The sequence below is a fragment of the Schistocerca americana genome, chromosome 4, assembly GCF_021461395.2.
Source record: "Schistocerca americana isolate TAMUIC-IGC-003095 chromosome 4, iqSchAmer2.1, whole genome shotgun sequence".
NCBI lineage: Eukaryota > Metazoa > Arthropoda > Insecta > Orthoptera > Acrididae > Schistocerca > Schistocerca americana.
In genome coordinates this window covers 259,814,574-259,825,203 of record NC_060122.1, presented here as the reverse complement: position 1 = coordinate 259,825,203, position 10,630 = coordinate 259,814,574, and positions in this window count along the sequence as shown.

The following is a 10,630-nucleotide window of genomic DNA, read 5'->3' as shown; positions in this document are numbered from 1 at the left end:
GTGAATCGTTTCCCTCTGAGATGGTTTTTAGCGCACAAAACACATGGTATTCACAGGGCGACATGTTCGGGATGTAGGGCGGAAACTCAAGCTCCTCCCACTTCCACTTGGTCTTTATACTTTGTGTGACCTCACAGAAGTGTGGACACGCGTTGTAGTGGAGCAGAATTCCTCCCTCCACGAGCAGCCCAGGTCGTTTGCTCTCAGTGGAATTGTGAAGGAGGCCTGGTGTCTCATAGTACACGTCAATGTTAATGGTTTTTCCGTGTTCGAGGAATTCGATAAGTATCAGACTCTGATGGGAAAAAGGTGGTGAGCATCGTCTTGTCTGCTGAAGGCACAGCTTTGCACTTTTAAGAGGAGCTACATTCGCGCCCCTGGATGTGTCACTGCGTTATGGCAGGGCGACATACGTAAATATGAACAGGTTTGACTGTTAACGACGTTTCGTAATTTTCATTGGAACTTCTATTAATAAATGAAGCTAATGAAGAACTTGTGAGAGGTTCGTGACTAAGGAGATTTTGCTAGCGCACTCGAGCAGATGTATCTTCGATGAATTGCTCACTCGCAGACCAGAGAGCAGTGTCGGCAGCAGTAGTGGTAGTAGCTCGCAGTCGGGCGGTTGTGTCACGTCGCTCTTAGAGAGCAGTTGTCTAGTTGTATAGCTCACAGAGAGCACTTGTGTGCTGTATGGAATTACCAAGGCCGGTCGTGGACAACGATGGCGGTGTCTGAGCGATGTAAAAGCAAAAATTATTCATTGCCGCGCGCATATGTAATTTACAACAACTTATTTTGTACTATTGTTGTATCAAGCTCACGTGTAAATAATCTTCAATAATAATCTTTCTTATAAAGATAACTTTTGACAGCCATTCACCTGAATTTAAAGTTTTTACTAATTTCTCCTAGCCATAGTCATGCCAATTATCGTAATGAAAAATCTGTTTTCTTTTTTTTTGTACATAACAAAATCTAGTGGCCAGCATTGCACTGGGCTGCGCCAGAAAAATTTCCAATGGGAGCAGATATATACGCGTTATCCAGAGACATAATTGAGGTAAGAATCTTCAGTTTATTCAGAATGACTTTTTAGGCCATGACGCAGCATTGTTGACGTCCAGATTTACCTGTTTAGTTTCCCAGTCAGTTAATTATTGAAAGGTTATATACGAGCCACAATTTTACTGAGAAGTTAGTCACCATTTTTATTGTGAGGTTACGGAAATAAACTGTTGGGAGGTTACAAACTTCAAGAAATAAAGTTAACACAAAACACAAGGTATTATAGAGCGTATTCAGAGATGGACTGTTGGGGTATCTCTGGTCCATGGGTTCTCCCCAAAAGTTTCAAATGGAAGTCGAATGGAAGTCCCGCAGCAGGTACTATCTTCATTTGGTCTCCTAACAAGTTATAGGTTACAACGTAATTTTTAAACTGATTGCCCTCGTTACTATTGCTTAGTAGCTATGTTGTTTCTTTTGAGAAAGAAATTAGCGATTGGATTGCACCCCTTCAAGGTGCTGACTGTAACTAGATACGAATTCTGCCACATTACCTGTGTTCTTCAGAAGAACAGTTACAAAACTGATACGTGGCACTTACAGGAATTAAGGAAAACGTGGAAGGGAGGACCCACCAATATAACTTTCTTTTCATACAACCTGTTTATTCAACAATATACAACCATTAAATTTTCTTTAACAAAATGAACGAATTTGCAAAACTCTTTTGACTTTAAACCTTAAGTTGAATAAGCTTTTGAAAAAGAGATCTGAAGTACTGTATTGCAAAACAGCAAATAATATGACACTGTTTACAAGACGGCCGGACCTGCAGCCCACCCGTTATCGGGTGAAACAGCGGTGTTTACCACCACGCTGGATAAAGTCTGTCTTATTAAATGCCTGTCTGAAAGACATGCAAACTATTTGAGCACCATTGATGACCAGACTGATTCAACTACTCGAAAAAGATGACATAAGTTTTCATTTGAAAGCTGTATGTTCAAAGATCTGGGGTTAAGATACGCACCTGTCCTTAAAGATTAAACAGATTAGGAAACAATATGACAATGATAAGGCTTACTTCAAAGCAACCAACCTCTTAATTTCAATCGGTAACCAAGCTGCGACTGGATCCCAATCCATCCCTTCTGACAATTTATTTTGACTAAGACCCTGGTGACAGTTGGCTGTTAATATTTTCAAAGTTAAACTGATTGACAGTTATTAAGACCGCTGTGAAGGAACGTCTTAAAACATTACTTGTGAACGCTTATTACAAGAGAACTCACTCGGCGAAAGAACCAGATCCAGCTAAAATACACCAATAATAACCCGGTTTTTCAAACACAGCAACAAGCAGCTTACTACAACAGGTTGTTCACTTTATAACTAATGACTGAGAAATGCAATTCAATCAAAGAATTGAACCGGTTAACATCTAAATCTAATCACATCGTCCGTTTTCTATTTAACAGCAACCTGTGCCTTAGTACAATTGTTGCGGCTGTATTTACGACCAGCAGCTGATTCAATAGAACATTAATGATCGGGCAGAAATCAGAAAGGAAAGGAAATATAATAAAGGGACAAATTTTCAAACAACTATTGTCTTAGTACAATACTGCGGCCTATGGTTCAAATGGCTCTAAGCACTATGGGACTTAGCTTCGGAGGTCGTCAGTCGCCTAGAACTTAGAACTACTTAAACCAAACTAACCTAAGGACACCACACACATCCATGTCCGAGGCAGGATTCTAACCTGCCACCGTAGCAGCAGCGCGGTTCCGGACTGAAGCGCCTAGAACCGCTCGGTGACAACGGCCGGCCTGCGGCCTGTACTTGCGACAAAAGAGCCGACCGAGTAAAATTCTGAGGGTCGGGTACAAACCAGAAAATAATAAGGAAAGGCAGTATAATAGCGGGACAAATTTTTAAACAACTAGTGTCTTAGTACAATATTATGCCCTATATTTACGACCAAAGAGCCAACTGAGTAAAACTCTGAGGGTCGGGTACAAATCAGAAAATAATAAGAGGGGCAGGTAGACAATGACACAGATCACCACGAGGATTACAAAATGTTATTCTCCTTTATCAGCAAGCAGTTCCATGGATTCACGATGCGTCGCAGCGGCTACTGAGTGGTGCAGATGAAATCCAGGTAGAAAAAGGCAGCCAGGGCACGAACGGTCGTCCGACACGAATGTTGCCAACCAACCGACGGATTGTCGGCCTGCTGCTTGTAGTCGACGCTGATAGCGGTGACGTACTTCCATACCTTCGCCCTCCGCAGGCCCTTCTTGCGCAGATCGTGGCTTCGGCCGCTCGGACCTGGTGACCACCTCTTGTCGCGACGCTACCACCAATGCCGAAATTTCGTGCCTCCCCCTTCGGTCCAGCGAACCCCGTATATATATATCGGCAAGCAAAGACCTTCTAGGGGCACAACCAGCAGATACCAACTCTTCCTCACAGGTATTGGCAACGGGGCCGCAAGAAGGATAATCGATACTAAACCTGGTCCAGTGACGCCAGACAGAACAGTCTACTAACTCAATGGCACCACGGTTCAGAAACATTTTTCTACTGTTAATTCCACAGTATAATGTCTACATGACTCTAGTGCTGATCTTGATGTCTACAGTTGGTAAAAGGCGTTGGTTAAATCTATATGACTCCACTCTTGTTCATAGGTTTTCATATTCGTAAAAAAATACTGCAGAACAACTATTTATAACCTTTGCAGGGTAATATATTGGCGAAACCATTAACAACTCAACGCTAAGCTCCTCACAGCCCTTATTAGCACACCCTTAAATGTACCTCTAGTACACCTCTGTAGAAGATATAAGTATAATAAAAGGCTTCATCCAAAATAACTGCGATTAGCACACAATTGGTTATCATTCCACAATTTTCAAGTTTGTAGGTACGTGTGTTTTTGTATTTTACATACGTGTGGGGCCTCTAACTTAAAACTGTCTCTTATTTACTGGACATATTCAGCGATTTTTTCGAATTTGATTAGCCTCTGGCAGGTGCTTCTCTTCCTGTCACATTGGCACGAGCGTGTTGCAAGATTTACAACATGGATATTTTTAAGTAAAAGTAAACCCGCTCTGAACAAACTATATTGAACAAATGAGTTCACGCCCAATGTCAGCACCTATTACAACAAGAAATTCAGCTCGACACTAGAAATGGCCAGATTCTGTGGGCCTCTACCTCTCCCAATCGAGATTTGAAAGTTCCAGAGATCTAGTGTAGCGGGACGGGTCACCCCTTCGCCCACCCTCTCTCATTAGTCCGCCACTGTATTCAGTTTAGGAGGGTGGTGGTGGGGGGGATGGGGGAATATTCTGCAATGGGCCGGACACTGCTTTATTTTTGCCGGTTGTCCAGCAGAATTTCTATGTCTAGCAGTGAATTCTATTTGGACTTAGAGTTATTTGCACTGACACTGATTTTTAATTTAGTTTTCTAGCGGGTTCTTGATTATTTTTGTCACCGACTGGGACTTTAGATTAAGTGTCAGGTGTAGATTAGACTATCATTTTATTGTGTGAGTGTCGAGTTCGATTAATTTTAGCTATAAACACCGCCTGTGCTTTCTTTTATTTGTATAGTGTGTTTGCCAACCACTATATTAGCAGCTCATTTCACTTAATTATATTAAGAGCAATAATGTTCAAGTAACTTACGAGAATGCAACCGAGTGAGGTCATCGATAACTGCCGTATTTCGTCAGGTGCACACCCCTGTCATTTGCAACGCAAGTCTTACCTTGAAAATAACAGGGTGTGCACGTGCCGAAATATCAGCGGTTGTCGACGATGTCGCCCGGCTGCATTCCCATAATCTTTACTTGTCAAACCTTAAGGCATTTGCTTGGGGTACATTGTTTATATTTGCCGCATATACGATCAGCCTAAGGTTACTTTAAACTATATTAGTACGTCAGAGACAGTTCATTTACTTATATTTTTATTTAAATCGACAATAACTGGAGTTGAATAAATTATCCTCTAAGACGAACTATTACGAGATGATCAAGATGATGATGAAGTCCCATACTACGTAACAGCTCTGGACGATGCGGGAGACCCGCACCGCTTTACTAGGCAGGGTCCTGGTGGAGGTGGTTTGCCATTGTCTTCCTCCGACATTAATGGGGATGAATGATGATGATGATGACGACACAACAACTCCCAGTCATCTCGAGCCAGGTGAAAATCCCTGACCCCGCCGGGAATCGAATCCGGGACCCCGTGCTCGGGAAGCGAGAACGCTACCGCGAGACCACGAGCTGTACCTTTCCCAATCGTCGGAAATTTCATCTCATCCAAGTACAAATGCGATGCTTATCGGTACCTTTCGATTGCTTTCCAATTAGAAGATGGATGCAAGCGTTTTCTGTACGAACACCACAATTCAAGTTCTGGGGAAATGTTTCTATATTTACTTCTCCAATTACGCTTTCTCTTTGGCCAGTAGCACAGAGCAGTTAGCAGTAGATTTCAAATTTGAACAGAGATCAAAGGAACAATTTCTTTAAAAATATTTTCAGACGGAGCAGAAGCACACTTAACTAATATCAAAATGGCCAGAGTAGTATTGTAAAAGTTCAGCAGTATAATCAGTGTACCTCTACGCTGGTGACATAGTGAATGAAGAATTGTGTTATTCCTTATACGAAAACGCAATCAGTCGAACTACTCTTCAGTGCCATAGAATCACTACTACACTGCAGCATTTCTAATGCAAACACTTTCTTCCCGAACGAACACCTCTCCCCCTGTGGACTGAGGACGTATCCTCAGAAATTAAAAGAACTCATTTCAGTTCTCTTTTCACCTTTAGTGCAAAACGCAGGATCTAAATCCACATCATTTCGGCACATGGTGCACCTCGTGAACAGCAGTATGAATTACATGGAAACGGATCAACAACGAACAGAACAGAAACCTTGTTCCACGCGCCTGGGACATTTTCATTGCTTTCAGCTCCTTTAGCTCAAACATAGTAGTCCTCAACGTGCATTACGTGTCGTTTGATATATCTCATGAATACATTTAAATTTAATTACAACAGGGAAACGCAAATAAATGTTGAAATGAGAACATTACTCCCGCAGTCGCAACAAGGTACGTACAGCCCAGGGTATGAGTCCACAAGTCCGGGTGTTTCATTTCGCAGCCGGGCAGTTCCAGGACGGCATCAAGGTGTGTGTGTGTGTGTGTGTGTGTGTGTGTGTGTGTGTGTGTGTGTGTTTGAATGGGAGAGAGAGAGAGAGAGAGAGAGAGAGAGAGAGAGAGAGAGAATTTCATTGTCATACGAGCAACAACACCAGTATCATATGTCATGTTGTCGCTTTGAAATGTACCGTCCAGTATATTGCGAGAGAGCTGCGTGCTAAAGCGTTTTCGCACGTTCTCACTGTGTTGCCTCCATCAAATCAATATGCATATTAGTGTATGAGGGAGCATCTCATGTGCGCATTTGTTTCATAAGAATAGAGGCGTTGGTTTTATTGTTCACTCAACGCCACGTTTTTCTTTTAGTCGTCATTCTACTGACTGCTTTCATGTGGCACTATACGAATTCTGCTCCTGTGTCAGTCTCTCCACCCCAGAGAAGCACTAGCAACTGACGCCCTCAGTTATTTCCCGGACGTATTTCAGTTCTATCTTCCCCTACAGTTCCCTCTAGAACCATGCACCGTTGTTCCCCTATGTCTTTACATATGTCCTATTTACCTGTCCTTTCTTCTTGTCAGTGTTTTCCATATGTTCCTTCTTCGAATCTACGGACAGTCTACTCATTCCTTCATTTGTCTTTCAACATTCTTCTGCAGCACCACATCTGGAAGGCTTCGGTTCCCTTCTGCTCCGAGTTTTCTGCTGTCTAAGATTCACTACCATTCGATTCTGTGCCCTGAACGAACCTTCTCAGGGACTTTTTCCTCACATTAAGGCTTAAGTTTCTAGGCAGTAGATTTCTCTTGGCATTGAATGCTCTTTTTGACTCTGCTGTTCCGCTTTTTTAGCCATCCTTGCTTCCTCCGTCATGTGTTAACTTCGTCTACTTCATCACCGATTTTGATTTTAAGTTTCTGGCTATTTTCATTTCTAATTCTTCTCATTACTTTTATCTTTTTACGGTATAGCCTCGACCCACAGTCTATACTCATTAGACCATTCCATTCAATACATCTCATTATGATTCTTCAATTTCGGTTAGGATAGCAATGCCATGGATATCGTTAAATATCCGAACAGTCTTCTTAAGGCCCAACGGTACTGACCGGCCGCCGTGTCATCCTCAGGCCACAGGCTTCACTGGAGGGGCATGTGGCCAGCAGTCCGATCTCCCGGCCGTATGTCAGTTTCCGGGACCGGAGCCGCTACTTCTGGATCAAGTAGCTCCTCAGTTTGTTTCATCAGGGCTGAGTGCAGCCCGCTTGCAAACAGCGCTCGGCAGACCGGATGGTCACCCATCCAAGTGCTGGCCCAGCCCGACCGAGCTTAACTGCGGTGATCTGACGGGAACCGGGTTACCATAGCGGCAAGGCCGCTGGCGGATGTAATTAAATACTGAATTTTAATTCTGTTCTTAAACCTTCTTTTATTACAGTTTTTTGCTTCTTAGATACATAGACTGAATGGTAGGGGCGAAAGAGTGCATCGTTGTCTTACACCCTTTTTAACCCGAGCACTTAGTTCTTGATCTATCAGTCTGATTGTTTGCTCTTGGATCTTTCAAATATTGTAAAGCATCCGTCTTACCTGGCAGGTTACTACTATTTTTCCCGAATTTCGAACAACTTGCACCACATTCCAATTCCGAATGCTTATTCTAGGTCGATAAATCCTATTAGCACATTTTGATTTTTGTTTAGTCTGGCTTCCAGTACCAACTGCATTATCAGTAGTTATACAAGAAGAGTTCAGCAGTGCTCTGCATTGTTGCCAGAATTCCCACCTCCCATACCCCATCTCCAGGCCTATGATATAAATGCGATATTGCTAGGATTTTCCAACTACTACCCCACCTCTCTGACAATTTCCCAGGGTGTAAAATGGCGGGAAATTAAAGAAAAGAAACATAGTGGGAAACTGTAATATGAGTGCCGCCTACATTGATGTCAGATGTCGTGGGTGACATCTTGGGCGATTTCGCGACCTGAGACAAAGTATGTTTCTTTCCTCTGCAGGACCAATTCAGCCTATTACACAACAGGTATTTAAAAGGTCGGGTGATGAACACGTTTCCTCTCCGAAAACATCTGAAAAGGCTTAAAAATTGTGAGGTATAGAGGAAGAAAAGAAGAATGGTTTCCGAATTATTCTTGTAAAGTTCGTCACAACAATTTTGTGTGTAGTGTGGATGGAAGGTATTTCAAGACCTAGCCCCACACCAGACGTACATGAAGCACATAGGGAGAAAAGTGAAAGGCCAAATAACGATCATCAGCGAACGGAACAAATACAGATGTCAAAAAGAGGGACATTTTAAAGAGACCACTTCTCAGAAACATACCTGTATGCACCTTTTCAACCCGAGAAGCAGTTGACAGGTCTCGGTACAAGACCCAGACGCCTCTTGTACCAATAAAAACATAACTATGTAGGCCAGAGTAGTCCACTGAAACGCATTAGCCATGTTCCCTTGGTAAACTTGGTAAACACGTCAGAGACGCCTGGTAGCCGGAGGAGCTTGTGTGCAACGCCGGCCGTCGACCGCCGGTGGCTGGCTATGATACTACAGAGCACTACGTCCATCTGGTAGATGTAATATGAACACTATACCTCCCCGAGTTCAGCCAGAAGCCTATTGGGATATAATTTGGCTATTCATACGTCATTATTACAGTAGGGATCTGTTCCACGAGCGTGCAGGAACTGAAGGTAACACACGTCCTAGTGACGTATTGGGTGTTCGCTCACTCGTATACATGATGTATCGTGCCCACCCCACAATGACGCCCAGATGTCTGAGATTCCTACTTTTGTTTAATGAATAATTAAATATTATTTGCTTTCGGATATGCCCGAAAGAGCCGACACAACGAGTGTTTACATTATATGTAAAGTGAAGGTGGAGAGGGGAAGAAAAGAAAGGAATGGGAGGGAGTCACTGCTGTCAGTTGCATTGGGACATTAAGCGGAAACAGCGGCGACGAGTAAAAACGTGTACTGGGCCAGGATCCGAATCAAGGATCTCCTGCTTACATCTCATGCGCGTTAACCACTGCACCATCTGGGACAAAGCGTTATCGCCACTGCGCGGAGTATCTCGGCACGCCTCACTGGCGATCCACATTCCCATCGAGCGCCACCTATCAGCAGTCCCTTTCCACATCCTCCATATTCGATCTCTATTGAGTGGGGGTCGATCCATTGGTCAGCTAGACCAATCAAATTATATGATTGCATGGCGTCTTTTCTTTCGGATATGTCCGAAAGAACAGGCAGAGTCTCGGGGTCTATGCGCCTTTTGAATTCAAAGAACTGTGACTGGCCGAGCGGTTCTAGGCGCTTCAGACTGGAACAGCGCGACCGCTACGGTCGCAGGTTCGAATCCTGCCTCGGGTATGGATGTGTGTGATGTCCTTAGGTTAGTTAGGTTTAAATAGTTCTACGTTCTAGGGGACTGATGGCCTAAGATGTCAAGTCCCATAGTGCTCAGAGCCATTTGAACCACTTTTGAACTGTGACTGACGCTCAAAGAACTAGGACTTACATGCATTGAGAATAGAAAATAGTGCATCGAGAATGGCTAGTTACTAACTGAAATCTGGATTTGCGTAATAAAATCCAGAAAAGGACGACTGATTGCTGCACTCTATAATTTACAAGTCACGTAATACTCACTGAGTGTACCAGCTTTCCGAATGGAAGGTAATCTTATACTAGAAGTATTTGACTCACAGGTTCTCCCCTCACTGCCAAAGGACTGTGTTTATTTTTAAAATATCTCTTAAGAAATTCATGTGCTGAAATCAAGACAAGTGATACTGCGTTTCGACGGAATCTTGCCTGGATCATCTGGTGTCATTTTGTAGGCTTTGTAAGTACTTCGCTGAAACTGTTTGTAACGTGTTTCCATTCCGATTTCACCATTTTGACTGGAGTAAAGTGGTTGTATTTTGAAATTTGGCTTTATATATCCCTACAGCAACAGAACTACAAAAATTGATGGGCTCAATCAATGTCTATCGCTACTAACAAAACAGAGAAAAAAATTGTATGTGTATCATTATAATACTTGTAATTTTTTCGCACTATTTGTAAAATGTTTAAGCTTGGCTCTCGTCGTCCCGTTGCGACACGGATATATGTGTGAAAATCATAGGCAAAACAACGTTTGATCCTATGCCTGTTGCAGTGGTAAATGTCCGCTAGTAGGTTTTCTAAAATTAGTAAAATTCATGGTACTATTTCTGTGTACAGAAATTTAAAACAAAGTGTATTTCGTGTATGGTAATTTAAAGATTTTGCACTAATCACTTCGGAATACAAGGCCTTCAGAAAACATATTATAGCAAATTTAATCTCCTTAGTATTGTGAAATAAGGTAGCAGGAAGTGGAACAGTTAATGCTCCAAATTCTGCTCAA